Source organism: Lynx rufus, unplaced genomic scaffold (assembly GCF_022079265.1).
Source record: "Lynx rufus isolate CCGP_SWC_20201006 ecotype Redwood Valley unplaced genomic scaffold, mLynRuf1.p SCAF_4, whole genome shotgun sequence".
NCBI lineage: Eukaryota > Metazoa > Chordata > Mammalia > Carnivora > Felidae > Lynx > Lynx rufus.
Genome location: NW_025814856.1, coordinates 97,014,144 through 97,039,599, shown reverse-complemented (window position 1 = coordinate 97,039,599; position 25,456 = coordinate 97,014,144). Strand labels below are relative to the sequence as shown.

General features: G+C 36.8%; 1 pseudogene; it reads right to left on the bottom strand.

The window, feature by feature from the left end:
• Nucleotides 1-16,592: 16,592 nt before the first annotated feature.
• LOC124523414 (chromobox protein homolog 3-like) lies at nucleotides 16,593-24,652 on the bottom strand (annotated as a pseudogene).
• Nucleotides 24,653-25,456: the final 804 nt, after the last annotated feature.

The window sequence follows — 25,456 nt, the reverse complement described above, 5'->3', positions numbered from 1 at the left end:
TACTATTTTTTATAACTTCTTTAAAGAAAACTAACCTGATGAATGGCTTATAGAAGGTACTCAACAAAACTAATTAGCTATTTCTTTTTTTCAAGGTTTATTTATAAGAGAGAGAGTGTGTGCTTATGTGTGTGCACAAGTGGGAGAGGGGCAGAGGATCGAAAGCGGGCTCCATGCTGACAGTGAAGAGCCCAACATGGGGCTCAAACCCACAAACAATGAGATCATGACCTGAGCTGAAGTCGGATGCTCAACTGACTGAGCCACCCAGGTGCCCCACCAGTTAGTTGTTTCTTAAACAACCTTTGTCTAAAATATTTATCCTTTCTGAGTCTACCATTTAAATCTAAGTTAAACTTATGAATAACTGACCAGATAAACCATTTTTTAAAAAAATATGAAATCATGTAAGTGTATATTTTGTACATTTACATGAGTTCATATTTTTAAAAAAATAAAATATATATTTGATATATAAATCAATATATATATTTTGATTTATATATATGTTCACAGTATAACATGAGCTATGATGAAATTGAGTTTATGTGGCAGAGCTTGAAAATCAGCAAAAAGATGGGGTGCCTGGGTGGCTCAATCGGTTAAGCATTTGACTCTTGGTTTCAGCTTCGGTCATGATCTCATGGTTAATGGGTTCGAGCACCATGTCGGGCTCTTCACTGTCAGCATGGATCCTGCTTGGGATTCTCTTTCTCTCCCTCCCTGGCTCAGGCATGTGCGCTCTCGCTCTCTCTCAAAATAAATAAATAAACTTAAAAAAAAACAGCAAAAAGAGGTGAATTTCTGACTCTCTCTTCTCTTCCCAGCTATCCCACTGGTCTGTGATATTAGACTAGGCACAAGCAGTCCCCAAAACCAGCAAGCAGACAAGAGCTTCAACTTGCATCTAAAAAAGCCACATGAGGGAGGTGCCCACAGGTGGCTGAAAGCCTGGAACTGGAAAGAGTAATCATGATGACCAGACAGACAGAGAAAGAGAAGAGAGGGAGAGAAAATTAGGAAACAGGGAGAAGGGGAACTGACTGAAGCAGCTAATAGGTACCCTTCTCATTCTGGATGCCTATTTTTAAAATTTTGTTATGGTAAAATAAAAGAAAGAAAAACTCACACAAATTCATAGGTTAGTGAATTATTATAAGGTGAGCACCCTGTAACCACCACCCAGGTCAAGAAAGAGAACTTTGCTAACATCCTTGAAGGACCTCCCTCTATTCCATTCCAGTCTCTCAGCGCCTCTCTCTTCCCAGATGTAAGCACCAACCTGACTAGCATCATAACCGTTCCTCTGTTTCTTCATTTTTTTATTACCCAAGAGTGTACCTCCAACACTCTAGTTAAGACTTGCTCTTTTAAAAAAATGGTATCTCTTTTAAGTCATTTTTATTCTAGAGATTTCCTCTCTACCCATGTCTTTTCTTTGCAGTTTATCTGCTGAAGAGCCCAGGACATTTGACCTGTAAATATTCCCACGGTCTGAGTTTTGCTGATTGCATGCTCATGCTGTAATTCAGCATTTCCTCCGTCCCCTTGTATTTCCTGCAAATTGGCAGCTGGATCCAGAGGCTTGGGCAGTCTCCGGTTCCATACCTTTGGCAAGTCCATAGGTAGTGATGTATTCTTTCAGCGGGAGGCACATGATCTAGCTCTTTATGTGATGTTAGTAACTTTTGATGCTTGATGCCTAGATACATTAATTGATTAGGGATTGAAAGATGGTGATATTCTTCTAATTTTATCATTTCTTTTACATTTACATGGCTGAAATACTTATATAAAGAGATACTGCTTTTATCCACTTTAGATTACTCAGTATAATTCATACAGAAAAGACAGGATAATTGCTTGATTCTTTCATCTTATTTACCAGTGTTCAAAATAATTAATTGCTTCTTTATCATCATTTAAAGGTGACTGATTAGAGGTTTTGTTCATATCACTATGAACTCATGAATTTAAACATATTTGATGGTTCAGCTGTTTTTATCAGACTGCTCCCCATGTGTACCAAGCTACCCTCCAGTGTTTTAAAGGCAATGATTGATACCAAATTCTAGATAAGTATCTGTTTCTTACACCTTTATTTGTATGTACCATCAGAAAGTTGGAGTTGGGTAGATTTTCTAATCCCTGAAAACACCACTTTGCTAAAACCTAGTTTTAGGAACCTGTCTATTACATTTGTGCTAAATAAAACAACAACACACCCAAATACTGGAAAACATAAAATATTACAAATTCACTCTAAGCCGATCACTTTACTCTCTAAAAAATATACATAATTTTCAACTTTACCAAAGTAAATACATAAATCCATTATTAATTAATCAATCAATCAATCAATCAATCTTAGAGCCTGGGAGTCATGGAAATAGAAATATGAGCCACTCAACCAGCAGAGGGAGTACAAGTTATCTGAGGAATCCAGTCTCCCAAACTCTGCTTTCCTATTGGTGAAGTCACTGATAATGTTTTGGAGAGAAGGAAGATACCAGCAACAAGACAGGACATATCTGTACTTCTCTGTTGTCTGTTGGATGCAGAGAAACAACACTGATTCTTAATGAAGGGAAAATACAACAGTAAGGGGAAAAAAGTATTCCCATGAATTTCGTCAGTCTTCTTTGCTCAGAATTTAATATGTCATTGTCCATAGCCTGACTGACAACTGTCTTGGTGGATAAGAAAGGAGGAAGATATGATTACATCACTCTCTGTAAATTTAAAAACCAGAGGCATCCAGAGGTGATATAAATTGTCTATAGTCACATCAATTCAGAAGTAGAGGCAAAATTAGTATAAATCATCCAAGTCCCATTCTAACTTTTCACACGGGACCTTAGTCAATGACAACTATTTTAAAGGGAAAAATTACAAAAGTATTTTGCAGTTTTTCTATTTGCCTTTGCTAATAATGATCCAGTCAAGAAAGAATAAGAGCTCAAGAATATAGAACACCCGAGCACTCCCTGATTTCTTTGCAAATTTTTCTCTAGGGTTGGTGCTTTAATTTCTAATCAGTCTGAGTCAATAACGTATGGTTGTCAGTGCCATTGTTGACTCTCACAATTTCTTGTCTCAATCCCATAGTTCCTAAAGCTTAGGGCTTAGGGTCACTGACGGGGGTTTTGGTTTGGAGCTTTCTATGTTTACACAATAGGGCAAGTCAATATCTCTCCTGTATCAGTGAATTCTGGACTAAACTGATCTATTAAGCATTGTAGACAAATGAAGACCTTTAGGGGTAGAAAGAGGGCTCCCTGGAAATCTCCTCTGCTTTTACATTTCATTAAATCCACAGACTCCCACTTGCTCCCCACAGAGATCTGAATGCAGCTGAATAAGAAAGGAAGAAAAGTCTCATGAGAAGAATGGAATGCTCTTACAATATTTTTAGGCTCCAATGTATACTGAATTCCATTCACACGGTCCTGCAGGAGGTTTGGCCCATCTTCACAGAGCATGCCACAACTCCTGCTTATTGCAACAGATATGTACATTTCTCAAGGACTGACAATAATTAAAGAAAAAACAAACTGGGAGGTTCTTTGCATACGATTGTTGAGGCAAGCTTTCCCTTTTTCTTTTGTTGATTCCTGTTCTATAAAAAGGATGATGAACTGGTGTTGGAAAGTTCAAATTTTTCTCCAACTTGTTGGACTCCTAATTGTGTACCTGATTCAAACCAGTTTTGGAGATAACGGGGTTATCTCTAACTTTCCAAGAAGCTAATAAAAAGACCAAGAAGTTTTTGAAAAATCTATGATTATTTTTAAAGAAATAAAATCAATATGGAAATAAACTTTTTATGAGAAACATGAAAAATTTTCCTTGGAGACACAGGTTGAATAAATGAGGACTTTTGATGGTGGCCACAAATGAATGAGTTCAGTTTTTGCTTTCATTGAACTCAAAGGGTGCACGTTTCTACTTGCCTGTTCATTTGCTTTTATTCTGTGAATCTAATCTGTCTATCCCACATCAACAGACAGAAGGGACTCTTGAAGTCTGTTCCTTCTCAGCCCAGGAGCCTTCAACATAGAGGCAAGACTTTAATGACTTCTAAGTGTTCCAAAACACCCAAATCTGTGCTAAGCTCCTTTAGCTATGTGAAATACTGAGTTAATGAAGGCAGGGTCATTGATTCAGATATATATACGATGACTCTGCAAATCTTGTCCTCCTAGGCATCAAATAAACACATTATTACCAAACATATCTATCCCCATTGGCATTATAAATCCATTACTCACTAAGAGGAGAGGGTAGGTAGATATGGATGGAGGCAGACTGTACTAAACTTTTCTCAGCCATTTCATAGCTGTGTGAACTTATGTAGATTTCTTCAAGCTTCTATTTCCTCACTATAAAATAGGAATAATAATAGCAGCTACCTCATACAGTTGTTGTAAGGATTTAATAGATTATTCATGTTATGTGTATAATGCAATGGCGAGTAATAAAAAATGCTCAACAAATGTTATTTTAATTTCAATTTAATGCTGTTGGTATTGCTGTTGTTATTATTGTTATTGCTGTTGGACATTTTAAAGCACAAATTCCATGATGCTCACTGCACGTATGTGTTACAGCTTAAGTTCCTTTGGCATTGGTACATATTGGCTTTAAAACTCAGATACACAAAATATATAGAATCCAGAGAAACCAACACACCTTCATGAAAGCACAAAAGAGGCAGTAAACCTCTACTCTCAGCGCCACTTCACACATCACACACTTAAATCAATTAACACAGCTGACCAACAAGTAACTCATTGGTGCTCATTGTGACTTTTCAATCTGCTGAGGATGTCTTCTAGTGATGAAGCTTAAACAGATGTTTAGTAATGAAGGGTGTGGGTATAATTATAGACATGAAAAATATGGTCTCCTCTCCTAAAAAATCCAGAGTGCAGTCATTTCTCTATTTTTGCTTTTTGGAAGAAAATAAGAAATGAATTAAACGAGTTTTCTGTTTTGTTTTCATTTTTCCTCTTTTTAAAATAAAACATGTCATTAGTTCTACACTGCAGAAGTCCAACAAAGGAGTGAATAATTCCCTGATGGGTTAGAGAAATATCAATATCTATTTAAGATCATCCCCATACCAATTTCAAGTGCACATCTATTCAACTTAAATGCAGTCAATAATTGTTTACTCCTCTTGAGCTTGTGTGTGTAGCCTGAGAAGTATATCTTTAAGATAGATGGAAAAAGAGAATGTTCCAAGTACTTGTTTACACTTTAGTAGATGCAATGACAAAAAGGGAACAGTCAGGAATAATACTAAAAACACCAATTTCTAGGGACACCTGGGTGACTCAGTTGGTTAAGCATCTGACTCTTGGTTTCAGCTCGAGGTCATGATCTCATGGTCATGAGATTGAACCTTGCATTGGGCTCTCTGCTGGGAATGGAACCTGCTAAAATTCTCTCTCTCACTCTTCCCCTGACCCTCCCCAGCTCTCTCTCATTCTCAAAAAACAAAAACAAAAAACAAAAACAAACAAAACAATTCCTAGACAACTCCTCTAAGTGATTCTGATTCAGTAAGAATGATGTCGGATTTAGGAATCCCTGTTTTCAACACCTGTTCTGGTGATTCTTATGATCTGCCACATCAGGGACATTGATCATCTGTTTTTTTCTACATGCCTGACATCTCTTCCTTCTTCTGATAAAAACACTGCAATTTTCCTTTTAGAAAGCACTCCTCCCCAGCTCTCTGCTCATGTGGGTGGTTGGGGCTGATTCCACCACCAGCTCCATAGTGGCCCTTGGTCCCAGGCCTGTTCAATCATTGTAATCAATCATTATCTCTGGTCACACTGATTGGTTCAAAGATTGGTGTGAAACCGAATCCTGGGATGTTGAAACCATTGGAAAGAGGAGCTCTCTTTCCTCTGGGTTTAGGAAAACGTAGCTACCTGAAAAAGAAGCTAACAGTGAGATGGAATAAATGGAAAAAGGAAAGCAGAGAGATTGATACACAGAGAGAAAATATGAAAATGAGAATGAATACCTAGATGATTTCCTTTAGATTCACACATTCAGGCAATTTTTGTTTGTTTTGAGGGAAAAAAAACACAACCTATAATGACAGCAATCAAAGGAACAAAATGGAGACATAACTCAAAGTTTAAAAATTCAGATGGAAATGTAAAAGACTTAAGCTACATGACCCATTAATGACTATTTTCTAAGGGTTTATTAAATTAGGCATAGGAAACTATGGTGGTCAGATATACAGTATAAGAATGAGTGTACTGTGGGTTCTTCATAAATATTTTTTTAAGTTTATTATTTAAGTAATCTCTACACCAACGTGGTGCTCAAACTCATGATCTGGAGATCAAGAGTTGCATGCTCCTACAATTGAGCCAGCCAGGTGCCCCAAGACTGTATTGTGGTTTTTATAGAGTTTTTAAAATAAGAAAAGTGCATTTAAAATGAAATGGCACAATACAGGTATAATTGTGTTTAAAATACATCCCCACCGGGATGCCTGGGTGGCTCAGTCGGTTAAGTGTCCGACTTCAGCTCAGGTCACGATCTCGCGGTCTGTGAGTTCGAGCCCCACGTCAGGCTCTGGGCTGATGGCTCAGAGCCTGGAGCCTGCTTCCGATTCTGTGTCTCCCTCTCTCTCTGCCCCTGCCCCATTCATGCTCTGTCTCTCTCTGTCCCCAAAATAAATAAGCATTAAAAAAAAAAATTTAAAATACATCCCCACCAAATGTACCCAATAACAAAGTTCCCAAATACATGAAGCAAAAACAGATAGAAATGAAGAGAGAAAAACACAGTTTAACAATAATAATTGGAGATTGTAATACCCACTTAAATAATAAATAAAACAAATAGATAAAAGATCAACAAGGAAAGAGAAGACTTAATGCTGTACACCAAATAGAACTAACATAATCTCCAGAACAATCTATGCAACAATAGAATACACATTATTCTCAAGTACACATGATATTCTCCAGTATAGACCATATGTTAGGCCACAAAATAAATCTAAATAATTTCAAAGGATTGAAATAATCCAAAGTATGATCTCCAACCACAATAAATTGAAATTAGAAATTAGTAACAGAAGAAAATCTGGGAAATTCACAAATATGTGGAAATTAAATAACACACTGCTAAATAATCAATAGGTAAAAGACTAAACCAAAAGAAAAATTAAAATACTTTGAAGTGAATGAAAATGAAAACAGAACATACCAAAAGTTATGAACTGCAGCTCAAGCAGTGCTAAGAAATTTATAGCAATGAGGGCTCCTGGGTGGCTCAGTCGGTTAAGCATACAACTTCAGCTCAGGTCATGATCTCACAGTTCATGAGTCTGAGCCCCACATCGGGCTCTGTGCTGACAGTTCAGAGCCTGGAGCCTGCTTAGGATTCTCTCTCTCTCCCTGTCTCTCTGTCTCTCTCTGTCTCTCTCTCTCTCTGCCCCTCCTTCATTCATGCTCTGTCTCTGTCTCTCAAAAATAAATAAATGTTTAAAAACTTTAAAAATGAAAGAAGTTTATAGCAATAAACATTGGTTTAAAGAGAAGAAAAGAATAGGGCATTGGGTGGCTCAGTCAGTTGATCATCTGGCTCTTGATTTCAGCTCAAGTCAGACCTCACAGTTCATAAGATCAAGTCCTGTGTCAGGCTCCTCACTGACAAATGGAGCCTTGAGATGCTCTCTCTTCCTCTCTCTCTCTCCCTTACCTGCTCATGTTCGTTCTCTCTCTCTCTCTCTCTCTCTCTCTCTCTCTCTCTCAAAATAAATAAACATTTTTTAAAAAGAAGAAATTATCAAATCAGTAACCTAACTTTCCACTTCAAGAAACTCAAAACAAACTAAGTGAAAACAGAAGGAAAAAAAAATAATGATTAGAGCAAGAATAAATGAAATAAAGAATATAAATACAATAAATAAAATCAGTGAAAGTTTGTTCTTTGGAAACATCACAAAAATTGGAAAACCTTTAGTCAAACTACTAAAAAAAAAGACTATGATAACTAAAATAAGATTTAAAATAGTAATTAGTTTCTGATCTATAGAAATAGGAAGAATTATAAGGGAATACTATGAATTATTGTATGTCAACAAATTAGATAATCCAGTTGAGATGAACAAATACCTCAAAGGGTACAAACTACCAAAACTGACTCAAGAAGAAATAGAAAGTATGAATAGATCTATAACAAGTAGAGATTGAATTAGAACTCAAAAAATATCTCACAAAGAAAAGCCCATGCCCAGATAGTTTCACTGGTGAGTTCTGCCAAACCTGAAGAAGAATTATCACCAATATTTCACAAATTCTTTTAAAAAATAAGAAATTTTCCAAATTAATTCTACGAGGTCAACATTACTCTGCTACGAAAACCAGAGAAAACTTCAGGAGGAAACAAAAAATTCTGCAACAAAAATACCAGCAAACTGCATCCAGCAACATGTAAGGATTATACACCATAACCAAGTAAAATGGATCCCAGTGATGCAAGATTGGCTCAGCATATAAAAATCAATCAACACAATGCATCATACTAATAGAAGAAAGGACAAAACCACATAATTATCTGAAATGATAAAAAAGTATTTGGCAGCATTCAACACTCTTTAAGGATTAAAAAAAAAAAACTCAAAAAATTAGAAATAGAAGGCAGCTTCCCCAACCTGATAAAGAGCATCTGTGAAAAATCCACAGCTAATATCATACTTAGTGGTGAAATCATTTCTGCAGACCTTAACTCCCTCATACAATACATTGAAAATGCTACAAGTCCTGGAGTTTTCTACGTCCATATTTCAAATTTTATTCTGATTTTGATGAGAAGTCATCAGAGGAATTTCAAGCAAAAGAAGGTTATGATTTGATTTTTATTTTTAAAAAATACTGTTGTTACCACATATCTATTCCACTTAGATTCCATTTGTACTGGGAGTAGAGAATAGGAAGGAGCCTTGGTATGGTTAGCAGATTATGTAAGTAGTCCAGAAGAGAGATTCTGGTGACTTGGAGGAAAGTGTAGTGGTGGAAACAGAGAAAAGTGGAAGTTTTCAGAATACTTTTAGAGGTAAAGTAAGTCAGTGGGATTTGCTAAGTGTTCAGATATGAAGATGAATGAGAAAAGGAGAATCAATGTTGACTCCTAGATTTTTGGCTTCAGCCACTGGGTATATGGTGATGCCATATACTGAAAAGAAGATCCAGGGACACCTGGGTGGCTCAGTCGGTTAAACATCCAACTTCAGTTCAGGTCATGATATCGCAGTTTGTGAGTTTGAGACCCATGTCAGGCTCTGTGCTGGCAGCTCGGAGCCTGGAGCCTGCTTCAGATTCTGTGTCTCTGTCTTTCTCTGCCCTTCCCCCATTCACATTCTGTCTCTTTCTCTCTAAAAAATAAACATTAAAAAATGAAAAGAAAAGAAAAAGATCCAGTGGGGTTAGATTTGGGAAAGAAAGATAAAAGTTTTATTTGGCATACATTAAATTGGAGAGGACTGTTTAAAATTAATGTGGAGATGTCTGATAGGACTTGGGTATATACTTGGGAGCTCAGAAGAGAAGTTGGAGCTGAACATAAAGATTTGGAATTCATCAGCATACAAGTGGTATTTAAAGCCATGGGATTAAATGAGGTTTATTTTAAAAACTATTTAAATAGAGCAAAGAAGGGAGACCAAGATAGAGCCCTGAATTGCTCATACCTATAGCATTGAGACAGAGAAGACAGAGCTCAGAAAGGAGACTAAGGAAAGCAGCCAGTGAGATAGAGGAAAACCAGGAGACTATGTTGTCATGGACTCCAAGAAAAATAACTGTCTCAAGAACGAAGATGAATAATTTCTAGGGATCTGCTGTACAACATTGTGTCTATATGTAGGCACAATACCCTATAAATAACAATATTTATATAATATAAATAACAATACCCTATCATATACTTTCAAAATCAGTTAAGAGAGTAGATCTAGTGTTAAGTGTTCTTACCACAGTAAATTTTCTTAACAAATAAATCTTTTTTAGAAAATAAGAAAGAAGTAGTGATCAACTTTGTTGAATACTGCTGAAGGGGCAAGCAAAAAAGGAATGATAGAATGGCCATTAATGTTTGAAATACAGTGATTATTAATAATCTTGACAATCATGAAGTCAATGAAGTTATAGGGACAGATGTCCTATTGAGGTTGGTTAAGAGAGAATGTGAGCTGAAAAAGTAAGGGCAGCAATTATAGATAAATCTGAGGAATATTTTAATGAAGAGGCATAGAGAAATGGAACACAAATTCAAAGGATAGGATCTGAGAGCAAATAATTACAGAAACTAAGTCACTGGCAAGGATCTGGAACACCATGAAAGTCTTTACCAGGTTGTCTTTTGACCTGGGCCAAGCCACATCATCCACAGTACAGAGAAGGAAGTTGAAGAGGAGTCATGAGGCAAGTTTTCATGGGAGAAAATGAAGAATTTCCTGTCTAAATGTTTCTGCTTTCCTGGTAAATATAAGCTTATAGTGAGCTGTAAAGGTAGTGGAGAGACCAAGTAATATAAGAGTGTCAAAGAGAAGGAGTGAAATTATCACTTGGGAATTACAACAGACTGAATTGTGTCTCCCCCATTTTTTTTTTATATTAAAGAGAGGGAGAGACAGACAGCATGAGCAGGGAGAGGGGCAGAAGAGGAGAGAGAGAGAATTTTAAGCAGGTTCCACACTCAGCACAGGGCCCAACACAGAGCTTGATCCCACAACCCTGGGATCATGACCTGAGCAGAAATCAAGAGTCAGATCCTCAACCAACTGAGCCACCCAGGCACCCCACCACCGCCCTCCAAATTTTTATGATGCAGCCCTAACCATCAATGTGATTGCATTTGGAGATAGTACCTTTAGGAGCTAATTAAGGTTAAATGAGGCCATAAAGGTGAGGCCCTGACGTGATCAGACTATGGTTTTGTAAGAAGAGGGGGAAGGAGAGAGAGTGAGAAAGAGGGAGAAAATCTCTGCCATGTGAGGACATAGCAAGAAAATGGCCATCTGCAATCCAGGAAGAATGCCCTCATCAGAAACTGGAATAAGCCAGCATTGATCTTAGACTTCCTGCCTCCAAAACTGTGAGAAATAAATTTCTGTTGTTTAAGCCACCCAGTCTATGTTATTTTTTTATGGCAGCCTGAGCCAGAATGTAAGATGGTGAAAATATTATTAAAGTTGAGTAAGATTCTGGACATGATGAGTGCCCAGCTGAGATTTGTGGCTATGGAACTTAAAGAGAGACCAGACACACAGTTGTGGGTTTTTTTGTTTTTTGTTTTTTGTTTTTTGTTTTTTTTCCCCAAGACTTTTCAGCTGCTCAGATGCCGGCACAGTGTCAGTAGACAGATGGGTTTAACCCAGGTCATGACTTTGGAGGCAAGTCCTGCCAAGAGAATACAGAAAATTAAGGGTATTCATAAGACAATGTTTAGGTGAGATGAGACAAATAATATTGATGATGACAACTTTAGAAATAAAGTCCTTCTGCCTCCTCTCTGATATGAAGATGAGCTTCCTTAAGAAAGATTAGGCTAGATATTCTTTACCCATGTTTGCAGTGCAGTATATAAAATTTTGAACCCTTTTCATTCATATGTGGATCCTGAGAAACCCAACAGAAGACCAGTGGGGAGGAGAAGGGGGAAAAAAAAAGTTACAGAGAAGGAAGGAGGCAAACCATAAGAGACTCTTAAATACTGAGAATAAACTGAGGGTTGATAAGGGTCGGGGGAGGGGAAAGTGGGTGATGGGCATTGAGGAGGGCACCTGTTGGGATGAGCACTGCGTGTTGTGTGGAAACCAATTTGACAATAAATTTCATATTAAAAAATTAAAAATAAAAAATAAAATAAAATTTCGAACCCACTGCTATATCAGTATCAAATAATGACACTACAACTGGTAGTGCATTGCTTTTAAATAATCATTGATGCAATTCATGTGTATTTTGTACCATAAACTTCCTAATAAACTGGAGATCCATATAGACAAGAGTCAAGTGAGTACATGTTTGTTTAAGACAGTCTTTCAGAATAGAACTTAGGGTAATTCTATCTCTCCTAACCCATTAGATTTTTCATTTCTAACACTATTTTTTCCCTCAGAGGTTAATATGTTTGATCTCAGACTGATATTGGTATGCATAAGAGGAAGTGAAATTTTACAGATGAAATTTTGCTTTGGAAATTAAACTATGTTCCAGTCTTCCTTCCTGTCCAATTTTGAGCTAAAATCCTGCAAACAAAAACCATTTCTAGACTCCATGAATGCCCTAATCCTAAATTCTTCCTGAATTGTGAAGTGGAAAATTAAATCATTTTTGTTGGAATACTCCCTGTTCAATGGGTCCAGATCAGCACTCAGATGATGTCAGCAAATGTTACATTTTTTTCCAATTATGAAATGAATTATGGGGCGCTAGCTAACCACAGTCAGTCATTAAATAAAGCTATTTTTGCTGATACATTGTTGTCCTGCCAGAAAACACAGGTGTTTTGTTTTTAAAGAAGTTTTTAAAAATTGCTGTAAGAAAAGATTGCATTAACAATCCTTCAGCACAAGCAATATAGGAGCATAAATAAGAAGGTGCTATTTGTAGAGAGTTTGTGTGGCAAGGGTAGAGATTGTGTTTTCACATACGAAATAAAGAGTTGCTTTATGTCCAAGGAATTGAAACATTTGGGCTATGATGTATGAAGACAGTGATATATGACCATGCATATTTAAACACATCTATACACAGAGTCTTAAGAGTTGAATGAAAGGCACCTTATAAACATGAATTATTATTGTGAACAAACTTTCTTGCCCTGGTAATTTTAAAGAATGTTAGTTCATTCATTCTTTGACGATTCCCAAAGGTTTTAAACTCATAGTCTCAAAAATGACGGCATGTACATCTGTCAATATCAAACATGTACTTGTTAATAGAAGACCTAGAGCTGTGCTTTCACTTGGAGGCAGTTCCTTGAAAAACAAATGAGCATAAAATATTTTAATTGGTCCAGTAGTCATAATGATGGTTTTTAATCATTTTGCATTTTCAGTAATAGCCTTACACTTACTCATTTTCTTCCTCTCTTTCAATCAACTGTCTTCAATTTACATATCTTCAAATCATTCCTAAACTAAGCAGCTGCTTTCAGTTGATTCATGTAGGAATTTGATTATCTCATCCAAACAATGACATCTTGGATCATGCATTAATGGCATGCTTATGGAATGAAGCAGTTTTCTGTTTCAAAATGACTTTTTTTCTCTGTGTGTGGAAAAGAGTATAAATGGTACCTGTCTATAATCCTCAGAACTCAAAAACTAATGCAACAATCAACTTCTCATCTGGGTTAAAACTATGTTTAAAAAGAACAATGATTGGGGTGCCTGGGTGGCTTAGTCAGTTGAGTGTCCAACTCTTGATTTTGGTTCACGTCATGATTCCAGGGTCATGGGATTGAGCCCCATGTTGGGCTTCATGCTGGGTGTGGAGTCTGCTTGAGATTCTCTCTCTCTCTCTTCCCCCCTCCCTGTCCCTCTCCCCCACTTGTGCACACACTCTCTCTAAAATAAATTTTACAGAAAGAACAATGATCTATTGACAAACATACCTTAATAAACTGTTGTTGGAAATAAATCATAGTGTTTAAGTGTTGAAAATGGCATTTTAAATATATTCTAAAATTCATTTCCAAGAACTAAATTGCCCAGGTTTTATTTCAAAGTTCCTAAATTCTTTTATTTCAGACTTTAGAAAAATCTCCTCAGAATAATTATGGACATCTCACCTTTGAATACTGATATAAATCAAGATTCTTAAAATTTTCAAGAATGTCTGAAAAACATATTTTAATCAACAGTCCATTTAGAATTTCACTAATTATTCACAAATATGTGGAATTCCCTTGGGGTACAAAAAACAGTTTTTAAAACTACTGAAAGACTTAAATTATTTATGAAGCCACTTTTGCCCACACAAAATCGAATGATTCAGTAACTATGAGTTATTGTTCAACTAAATGTTAAGGACAATTTATAAAATGAAAGAATTCAGACCAATGATCACATTTTATACTCTTAGAGACATGATATTTAAAAACATTGTATCTATGAACATATAACTCCTACATCACTTCATTCATTCAATTTTAAATGTGGCAAATCCTGTTATCCAGGGTAATTGACAATACATTGTTCTTAATCAAATGTTCAGGTTAAATGGTTGGTTCAACAAAAATTTTATACAAAAATATAGCATATAACTAGATACATAATACATATATAACATATATATGCACATGTATATAACAACTTTCAAAGTTCAGTGCCCAGGTGAGCCACTAAAACTCACTTAACCACAAACAGTGGTTAAACATCATCATCATAGCATTCTAGAACTTAATTACATGTATGACGTTTCCAAGGAAAAAAGCATATATAAGTTTTGTCTGCAATGACTAAAACTTTGTTCATAGATAGAAGACCTTCCTTATTCCCTGTTACACTTGCTACCCCTGACCCAAAGCAGGCAATAAGGACTGCATTCCCATAGTTTTACCCAATGATGGTAGCCTCTGTGATCTGATGGTCCAGTTGAGGAGATATAGAGGCTAAGGGTAAACTCCTGGAGGCTGAAGAGCTATGATGGAGTGACCAGAAGTCTTCCTAAAAATTCTAGGGAGGTTTGGGTGGGGGACACACACAGAACACTTAACTACCTAAAGATAAATTTGCAAGCTGATAAATTAAAGGGTGAAATTATTCACATAGCAAAAGAATTACAGTGGGTCCCAGGAACATTTGAAGAAATACATTTTCAAGTGTTTGGTTATAACTCTTTAATTAACAAAGGAAGACATTAAAAGCAAAAATTTTGTAACATACTGCTGATTTTCAGATGTAGAAGTTCAAATATTTTTTTTTAAGATGGTGAAAGTTATTCTTTATTTTTTCAAAATTTGTAAGAGAATATGTTTCAGGTGTTATTTTTCAGCTTTCTTTTCGTTTTAATTTTTTTCTTCCAAGATTTTATTTAAATTCAAGTTAGTTAACATATATTGTAACATATAGTGTTGGCTTCAGGATTAAAATTCAGTGATTCATCACTTACATTTAACACCCAGTGCTCCTCCCTAAGGTCCATCACTCATCTAGCCCGTCTCCCATCCACCTCCCCGTCAGCAACCCACATATTCATTTTTTAAAATATAAAATTATTAACCACTGTTCACCACTATTTACAATAAACAATATATAGTTGGATAGCATTTTAGTCACGACAAAGTTATGTTTTTCCAGGCTTCCTTTGAACCAGTCACCCAAACACTGAAAAGATTGAGCCTTACATGTAAAGAATGAGTTGTGTGTAAAGAAAAACATGCAAATTGATAGTTTAGATTACCAAAGTCTGTTTACCCATTTACTCCAGCAGGTCCTAAATTGCCAACATCTCTAACCATCTGATTAGGTTTCCATGAACAAAGTCTTACACATTAACCTTTTAGTCAATAGAGTACAGATTTTTCCAACTGCCTGTAAAGGAAAGCTTTGCTAGAGGAAACCTTTAGATGTCCATTTAACTAAGTCCTGCTTGGCTAATGAATACACACCAGAATTTGTCTAGTTTTCTCATCTAGGTGGGGACATGGTTGATACTGATAAAAATTTTCCTGTTAGGAGTTTTGCAAATGGCATTAAATGACAATAGATATACATACGGATTCTGATATGGCTGTTTTGAAATTGTCCAATTGGAATTGTCTAAGTTGTTTACAATACATTTAAATTGTTCAATTAATGACAGAATCATCTATTTAATTTAAAATGTTAAATTAAAATATTAATTTAAATTAATTCTAATTTAATTTAAATAATTTAATATAATGTAAATTTTAAATAATTTAATATTAAAATATTAATCTAAACTATTAAAATATAGTTTAAAATATTAAAATATTATTTTAATTAAATTAAAATATTTAATTTAAAATATTAAGTGGTTTATTTCATGGGTTGCTGAGAATGATGGCCTTCCAGAAACACAGGTTTATCCATGGTTGTGAAATGGTGTTTTTGTTTTTCTTTTGGTGAAAGTTAAAAAAAGAAAACCATTTATGTAGGTATTTTATGTGTATGCACACAAGAAAACAAACAAAAAAATCTCAGACTGGTCATTAGACATTTATGAGTTAACCAGAAATTCTGATTGAGTAATGACTATGGAGATCTTCCCCCAACTTTTAGAAAAGCTGTTCTCTAATGCAAAGGAAATAGTATACCATGATATCAAATGTTCTTTCCTGATAAAGGAAGCAACTAAGAAAGCCTTATTTATTTGTTCAAAGCTACCAGTGCTGTAGATAAAACCCCAACTTCCTCAATACTACTTCAAAACAAACATATCAAATTTGATTCTCATTAGAATGTGATTATTTCTTCACACTAATAAATCAAAAACCAAGACACAGATTTTATATATATGTGTGCATATATATGTATATATATAATTCTATAATATAATTGCATATATAGTTGCAAACAATTATTGAGCTTCATTTTTTGTACAAGAATGCCAAATTAGTCTCCTTTCATAAAAAGGGATTGCAATCTGACAACACTTCATATTTTTGCCTCTTTTGCCAGTACCAAGTCTGCCCCATCTGAATCTTTCCATTTCTTGAGAAGTATTAATTCTCCACTACTGTCTGCAGCACCGATTATTCATGTGAGATCTAGACCTCTGGCAAAACCTCTTGGTTTGCCAGCAGTAGCTCTTTCCTTTTTTTTTTTTTTTTTTTTTTAAATTTTTTTTTCAACGTTTATTTATTTTTGGGACAGAGAGAGACAGAGCATGAACGGGGGAGGGGCAGAGAGAGAGGGAGACACAGAATCAGAAACAGGCTCCAGGCTCCGAGCCATCAGCCCAGAGCCTGACGCGGGGCTCGAACTCCCGGACCGCGAGATCGTGACCTGGCTGAAGTCGGACGCTTAACCGACTGCGCCACCCAGGCGCCCCTGTAGCTCTTTCCTTTGATTTGCTATCAGATTCACTGACAGATAAAGATTTCCTTTTTGTACCATCTTTTTCTTTTTTAAAAAAATTTTTTTTCAACGTTTTTTTTATTTATTTTTGGGACAGAGAGAGACAGAGCATGAACAGGGGAGGGGCAGAGAGAGAGGGAGACACAGAATCGGAAACAGGCTCCAAGCCATCAGCCCAGAGCCTGATGCGGGGCTCGAACTCACGGACCACGAGATCGTGACCTGGCTGAAGTCGGACGCTTAACCGACTGCGCCACCCAGGCGCCCCTGTACCATCTTTTTCTTTACCAGCTCTTTGAGAATTAAGAAATATTTCTGTTAACTCCAGACAACATAATTTTTCTTCAGGTTGCCAATATTGTCAGCATGTGTATTACCTTCCACTTCAGGAAGTACTCCTCTGCTTTCCCAGTCACTATGCATCAGTCATGTGCTCTTTCCACCACAAATTCTTTAGGCTCTGCCTCTGACTTTTTTACCCTTTCCATTCAGGTTCTTTCCTTTGCAATGTAGTTTTGTCAGAGGCCTTTTTTTTTTTTTTTAATGTTTATTTATTTTTGAGCGAGAGAGACAGAGTGCAAGGGGGGGGTGGTGCAGAGAGAGAGGAAGACACAGAATCCGAAGCAGGCTCCTGGCTCTGAGCTGTCAGCACAGAGCCTGACGCAGGGCTCGAACCCACAAACAGTGAGATCATGACCTGATCCAAAGACGGATGCTCAACAGACTGAGCCACCCAGGCGCTCCTCTCAGAGAGCGTTTTTTATTACAAACCTGGAAAGCTATTATCCACCTTCTCCAAGATGTCCCCAGATGTTTCACTTCTCCAACCCATTGAAGCTCAAGTTCCATTTTTTATTTTTAATTTTCATGTTACTGGACACTTTATTTTTTTAATGTTTACTTATTTATCTTGAGAGGGAGAGTGCACAAGCAGGGGAGGGGCAGAAAGAAAGAGGGAGAGAGAGAATTTCAAGTAGGCTCAATGCTGCCAAGGCAGAGCCCATCATGGGGCCTGAACTCATGAACTGGGAGATCATGACCTGAGCTGAAACCAAGAGTCTGACACTTAACTGATTGAGCTACCCAGGCACCCATGGACATTTTATTTTTAATTTTCATGTTTTAGGCTGTAAGATGCAATCCTAATGTCCTAGCAAAGTGAGCTATGAGGGCTACCTTGGGTCTCCCCATGTCTCCTCTGGCCTCGGCCCTACTCCTCCTGCCACATCACACATCACTGCACACAACATCCAGTCACTGCCTTTCTCCACAAAGGCAGAAAAGCAGAATGGAGGGCTCTCAGGACAAATGCCCCTCATATTTTGGGGACAGTAATAAAGTCACATCTTTGTCCAGAGAGCTCTCCCAATTCTTCAGACACCTTTGACCCTCATTTTCACAGGCCTTCCTTTCTCTGCCCTCACTCTGAAGGCCCACCTCTACCTGGGTTTTCTTTCTGATTCAAGGAGGAAAGAAGTCAAATGTATTTAAGGCTCACCAGTGACTGAGGAATTACCTACATTTGACAAGAACACTCATATATGACTGCTTTCCTTTTCTCATCAGGGCATCTTTGGTGATCATTTCCTGACAGAGCAGTGCTGGGAGCTGCCTGGGGAATTTATCTTTCTTGTCTTTGACCTTGTTTTATCACGAGACTGCTAGTGGTCAAATGATAAAGGTAAGCAAACTCCTGAAGCTTCATAAAACGTATTTATAAGGAAGTTCTTTCCTGCTTTATTGAAGATTAATTGACCATAAAGTTGTGGATTCATTTCTGGGTTTTCTATTCCGTTCCATAGATCTATGTGTCTATTTTTGTGCCAGTTACCATACTGTCTTGATCATTACAGCTTTATAATATAACTTGAAGTCATATAACTTGTAATATAACTTGAACTGTGATGCCTCAGCTTTGCTTTGCTTTTTCAAAGTTGCTTTGGCTATTCAGGGTCTTTTGTGGTTCCATACAAATTTGTACTAACTCTGAAAAATGCTGTTGGTATTTTGATAGGGATTGCATTAAATGTGTAGATTGCTTTAGGTAGTATAGACATTTTAACAATGTCCTTTCAATCCATGAACATGGAATGTCTTTCCATTTCTTTGTGTCATCTTCAATTTCTTTGAATGATATTTTACAGTTTTCAGAGTACAGATCTTTCACCTCCTTGGTTGGGTTTATTCCTAGGTATCTTATGGTTTTTGGTGCAGTTGTAAATGGGATTGATTCCTTAATTTCCCCTTCTGCTGCTTCATTATAAGGAGGCATTTCTAGGCTGTGTATCATAGGCTGGCTGCTGGCTGAAGCTGCTACAACCATCTTTCTTTCCAGCACATCCACCATCCCAACTAAAACCCTTCAGCATTTAGCATCATGTTTCTCTGCCAGAAGTGCAAGAGAAGATGCTATATGCCTCAGAGTGATATTTTCTAAAAATGTTTGTACCAATGAGTTCCCTGTGTGGAAAAGAATCCTTTAAAAGAGGATTTATTAGGTTTTAGTCTGCTTGCGAAAGTAATGGAAGCTCAACTTTAGAAAAGCCCCAGAAGCATAAGGAAAATAAAAATCATATGCTATTCCACCTCCCAGAGATAACTAATGTTAACATTTTAAGGTATTTCCTTTCAGCTTGAGAGACGAGAAAGAGAGTTACCACAACTGGGATCATGTTAAATTATATATGCATTTTTTTGTATCTTGCTTTTTTTATTTAGCACTACAGAATTCATTTAATATTCAACAAATAGGAAATTGCTAAAATTGCTGAAGGGGTTTCTGTTATCTGCACCTGAACTCTGAATGATCCAGCCTCCTTCTATACTTTATCCTCCAAGAGGACTAAACAAACTCTTTGCACTGCCTCACACACCATACTGTCTCATACTTTTCAAGCTCTGTTCACGGTGTTACTTCCACCTGGGAGGCATTTCCCTCCCTATTTGCCCAGGTTACTTTAGTGAGATGGGAAACTGCACACAATTAAGGAACTGTCAAAGTCCTGTCAAAGAACTAAGGCATGTAAATGTGTCCTTGGGTTTGTAAAGCCAAAAGTTCCTCTGCAACATTTCTCCTAAATCTTTCTCCTATGCCTGATTTACAAAATGTATCACCTCAATCATCAATTCATTACACATCCACAAAATTCTGGCTGATTTCTAGCTAAGTACCATTCATTACTATCTCTTCTTTTTAAAAATTGTTTTTAAATTCCATTTCTATTTGTCCATCTCAAATTCCTACCAGCAAACCAAAAATAAAAGTCTGATAAATACCCACTCCCACCTACCCCAGGAATCCATTTGCTATGGTATTCATGGAAAGCTTCTATAGCACAAGAGAAATAGAAGTGATTAGAGGCTTTTCGGAAAATACAAAATAAATTCTTTCATTCAATTCCCTGTGACCATGAGCCTGAAGATTTTATTCCTGTGAGGAGCTAGATGTCTCAAGATCATGACATGGTCTCTGTTGTATGTGGAATTAAAATTGATTTTTCACTAAGTAGTAGAACATTAGTGCTACAAGGAATTTTAGCAACCATCTCCCTCCCTCTATGGATGAAGAGACAGAGACTGAGAAGAGAGAAATAGCATACCTATAAAGGTCTGACATATTTATGGCAGAGTTGTGTCCCATAATGCGAATTAAAATATCATTTTCACTATTTTTCAATGCCTTTCTTTTCCAACATTTCCAATACTGATTAATGGTCTGCAAGAGTCAGTTGTTAAATTGTTCATTTTGGAGCAACTGAGAAATGGAGAATTTTACACAATGCAAGTGAAAGTAAAGAACAGAATATTCAAAACAGGAAACCAGATTAATCTTTTCAAATAATCACTCATTCTATACCAGGCTGGGAGGGAGCAGAACCTTGGAGAATTAGTACATGATACAAGACAATTTAATTCAATTGTTTCTTATATTTCTGCTGAGCCCAAATAGTCAGACTTTGTGGTGACTGCTTAGATTCAAAGCTATCCTTCGTATGCACTAAAACATGAGTCTGTGACTTCTCTCATTTCAAGTGTATTTTGGGCTTTCCACAAGGGTTTCCAAATATGTATTATTTCTCAACTGAGTTAACATAGCCATCAGTATGTGAGGCCTCTTGCTTAACCAAGTATAAAGTAAATCTCTTTCAAGCAGACCTGTTTTATCACTATTCCCATTGCCTTATTTTGGATCTCCCTAACTACCTAGATATCACGACAAGGTCTATAATAATTTGTGAACCTCCACAAATTAAGAAACTGGAAAATAACTAGGGAAAATATTGGCACTGTCCCAGATGCTCACGTGCAACCTCATACATATTGGTCCCTTAGAGGGTCAAGCCTGAATTGCCATCCTAGTGCTGTTGGGTAGGTCACCATCAGACTCCAATTCAGATAGCAGTTTTTACAGATCTAACTACTGTTGCTCAACTGGGTGTCCATGGAAACTAAAAAATTGGTTTGTTGCCTAGAGAAGTGGAAAGAAAACCAAGTCATTTGGTTTCTATGTGGTTTCTATGAAGCTAAGGAAATTTTTTGGCAAATGATAAAAATAAGGATGGCTAAAGCTACATGATTCCCTTGGTCAATTCTTGATCTTATCAATAAATATTCCCTATGTTTATTACTCAAAAATATGAAAATATTCTAAATGAAGGGGTACCAGATTCTCAGGTTATTTCATTCTTGGCTGGATTAGAAACAATTCCTTAAAAGAGTGACCAATATATGCAACGAAATCTAATAGGTTAAAAAGTCCTTGGATTCATTACATATGGAAAATGTTTCTCATCCACAAATTCAACATAGTTCCAAGTATGAAAGAAAAAGCTAGTATTTAATAAGGGCGGAGGAGGCTGAAACACCTATTCATTAATCCTATGGAAATATTTGTCACTCATATGTGGTTTAGGGAATTGGGTAAAAATAGCAACTTCTTAAGGATTTTTTCATCTGGGCATAGACTTTTATCTGAGCAAGAAAATATGACATAATAGTAGACAGGGGACTTGTACAATGAAATCCCTGATAAACAGGGATGCAGAGGTGACAACTTGGCACATGTTGGCATGATTTGGCATCATCTGTTGGCTTGCCATCAGATCGAAAACAACTCCTGGCAGATACCCTGTCTCAATGAATACACAAAATCAGCCAGGCCAAGAAAGGTGGTATACATGTGTTATAACCAAAAGTTGGCCTGACCTTAGGTTTTCAGAACTTAGGATAAGTAATGCTGCTTTTTAGCTTGTCTTCGAATACTTAGAAGAAATACCTATAAAAATTCAAATTCAGATAGGAAAAATAGAAATTGGTTTTATCCATGAGTCATAAGCTAAAATGTCTACAGGGCCAAGTAAGGAATGAAAATCAATATATGGAACTGACTAGAAGCAAAACAATAGCGCTAGTGTGATAATAAACATCATTGACACACAGGCTCAGGGTCAGAGAATAGCAAGAAGTAATGATGACAACTGTAGCCAAGTATGGAACACATTTATTCTCAAAAGGGAGCAGTCACTGTTCCAGTGTAGATATTTGATGCCATGTCTTCACCTATTGCAAAAGAGGCTAAGTTTTGCTTGTCTGCATCTTGCTGGAGTCCCTACAATGATCTATTAATTTAAGAAAAGAATAGTAAAAGCATGGGGATACAACCAACTATAACAAATTCATAAATCATTAGAATTGCTGTGTAATTTTGTACAAATCACAAATTTATATAAAAAAATGTATTTTTGTATAAACTTAACACACTGCTAAAAGTACATATGTACATGTGTGTGTGTGTCACACACACACACACACACACACACACACACAGGTACATGGCCTAGAGATAAAGGAAAGCTGACTTGCTTAAAATAACAAAAACTGAAACATGGGCTCTGAGTCCAATGTGGAGAAGGAAGATGTTCTCTGGCTCACTTTCTTCCTTTGGGCTCCTGGGCAATCTCCTATGTGTGTTTTGAGTATAAGTCATCAAGAGGTTACAGTAAAGGAGCACCTGGGGTGATTGCTTACTTCTCCTCTGCCTATAGAAGAGTTATTCATTATAAGTCATCCCATGTCACTAATGTTAATTTCCAATCCAAGATCTGCTCAGTACCTTTGAAACAAAGTCCGATTTTTTTTTTTTTTTTGGTTCAGGTGTCAGTGAGCTTCCCGTATGTAGTCCACTGCACACACACCCTCAGTTTTCACCTTACCCTCCTCTTTACAATTCCCATAGCCTACTGCCACATTGCTCTCTTCTACCTTAGTATAATACTTTTACTCTGTTCTCCATCAAACACCTAAGATCCACTTAAAATCTTACCGTATGTAAGACCAATGCAAGGTGATGTCTCTCTCCTCTAAGTTTTACATGGAATCTCAGGCGCCTGGGTGGCTCGGTCAGTTAAGTGCCTGACTTCGGCTCAGGTCATGATCTTGCGGTTTGTGGGTTTGGGTCCCGCATTGGGCTCTGTGCTGACAGCTCGGAGCCTGGAACCTGCTTCAAATTCTATGTCTCCCTCGCTCTGCCTTCCCATGCTCATGCTCTGTCTGTCTCTCAATATAAATAAACATTAAAATAAATACATAAATAAATACATTTTACATGGAATCATAATAACAATGATGGTGGTCCCAGCTGGAATCTGTGCTAAATGCTCTACCTGCCTTATCTTATTTACTCTTAGCTCCTGATTCTCTATGAAACAAATACTATTATTCATCTTCATTTTACAGGTGAATCATAAGTGAGGATTCTGGGACCCAGAGATATATAAACCAGAGATCTTTTTACTGATAGAAAAATAACAGGGAGGGATCTCATTGGACAACTTGGATTATTTGCTCATCCCTGAACCAATTATTGTGGCCAGGCCTTGAGACACATATTGATGCTATAGGAGTAGGATGAACCAAACTCCAAATCATACTGACTGACGTCAGAGGGGAGAGAAGGTTCCCAAAGGAAATCTGGGGTCACCTAATGTGAGAAAGAATGCTGGGAAGGCAAAAACAAAATATCCACTGTCCTTACTTACCTGGAGAACTGTTAGCTCTCTCTAGCTTCTGCTGCAAGATTACCCCACCCCCCCAGCTTTCCTTCCTTAAGTAAAATAGAGACTTCTTGTCAAGATGATGCAGGGAGTCCATTCTTTCACACAGCCCCTCTGCTCCAACAACTTAAAAAAAGAAAGATAAAATCGAAAAGGATTTAAAACACAAAGCTCTGAGCAGTGCTAGCGTTAATGGACATATGACAGTTTTAGTATGTAAAGTTAAAGAGCAAGTTGGGCCCTCTCCCCACTTCCATTCTCAATCCTCTATATTATCAGTCCCTCTGACCATATGATCTGTGACCTGTGACAGAAAACTGGGAAAAACTATTAGTGACCAATGACTAGGACTATGCTCTTAACAAGGTGAAAGTCTACAGACCATATACAGCTTCTTGATGAAGTCTCCTGCTGGCTCACTAACTGGATCTGTCGTATCTCCAGCATCATCTTTTAGGGCAAGTCCTCCAAATGCCATTATAAATTCTGGTTCTTGATAGAGGTACATGGTGAACAAAATGAAGCCACCACCAAATGTTGAACAGGGAGTTGTGAGCACAGTATAGGAAAGGTCTTAATCACATACCTCCAACTGAAAATGAGCCTACACACTGAAATTACAAAATATCTGAGGAAATATAATATTAAGAAACACAAAATAATTAGAACATTAATTTACCCCATTAATTTAACATTAATTTATGAAATAGTCTGATGCAGACTTTAAATAAATTTATACTGTTCAGCTAAAAGAAAGGGGGAATTATTTTCACTTTAAAAAGAGCAAGAAATGGTGAAACAAAAATAGACAAACAAAATTAGTACTGAACACAGTTTAAGAACTTCAGTGAGATCCCTCTTTATCCCAACTAGAATGACAAAAATTTTAAGAGTCAGATAATAACAAGTATTGCCAATGACATGGAGAAAGTGGAGCCCTCATATACTGCTGGTGGTAATATAAAGTGGTGTAACTCTTCAGAAAATAGTATTCACTTCCTCAAACAATAGAACATAGAGTTATCATTTGACCCAGTAATTGTACTCCTAGGTATATACCCAAGAGAAGTGAAAACATATGTCCACACAGAAATTGTACATGAATGTTTATAGCAACATTATTCATAGTAGCTACAAAGTGGAAACACTCCAAATGTTCAAGAGTTGATGCATGGATAATTAAAATGTGGAACATACATCCATACAATGGAATATTATTTGACCATAAAAGGGAATGAAGTATTCATGCATGCCACAACATGGGTACATTTGAAAACATTATACTACATGAAAAAACCTAGTCACAAAAGAC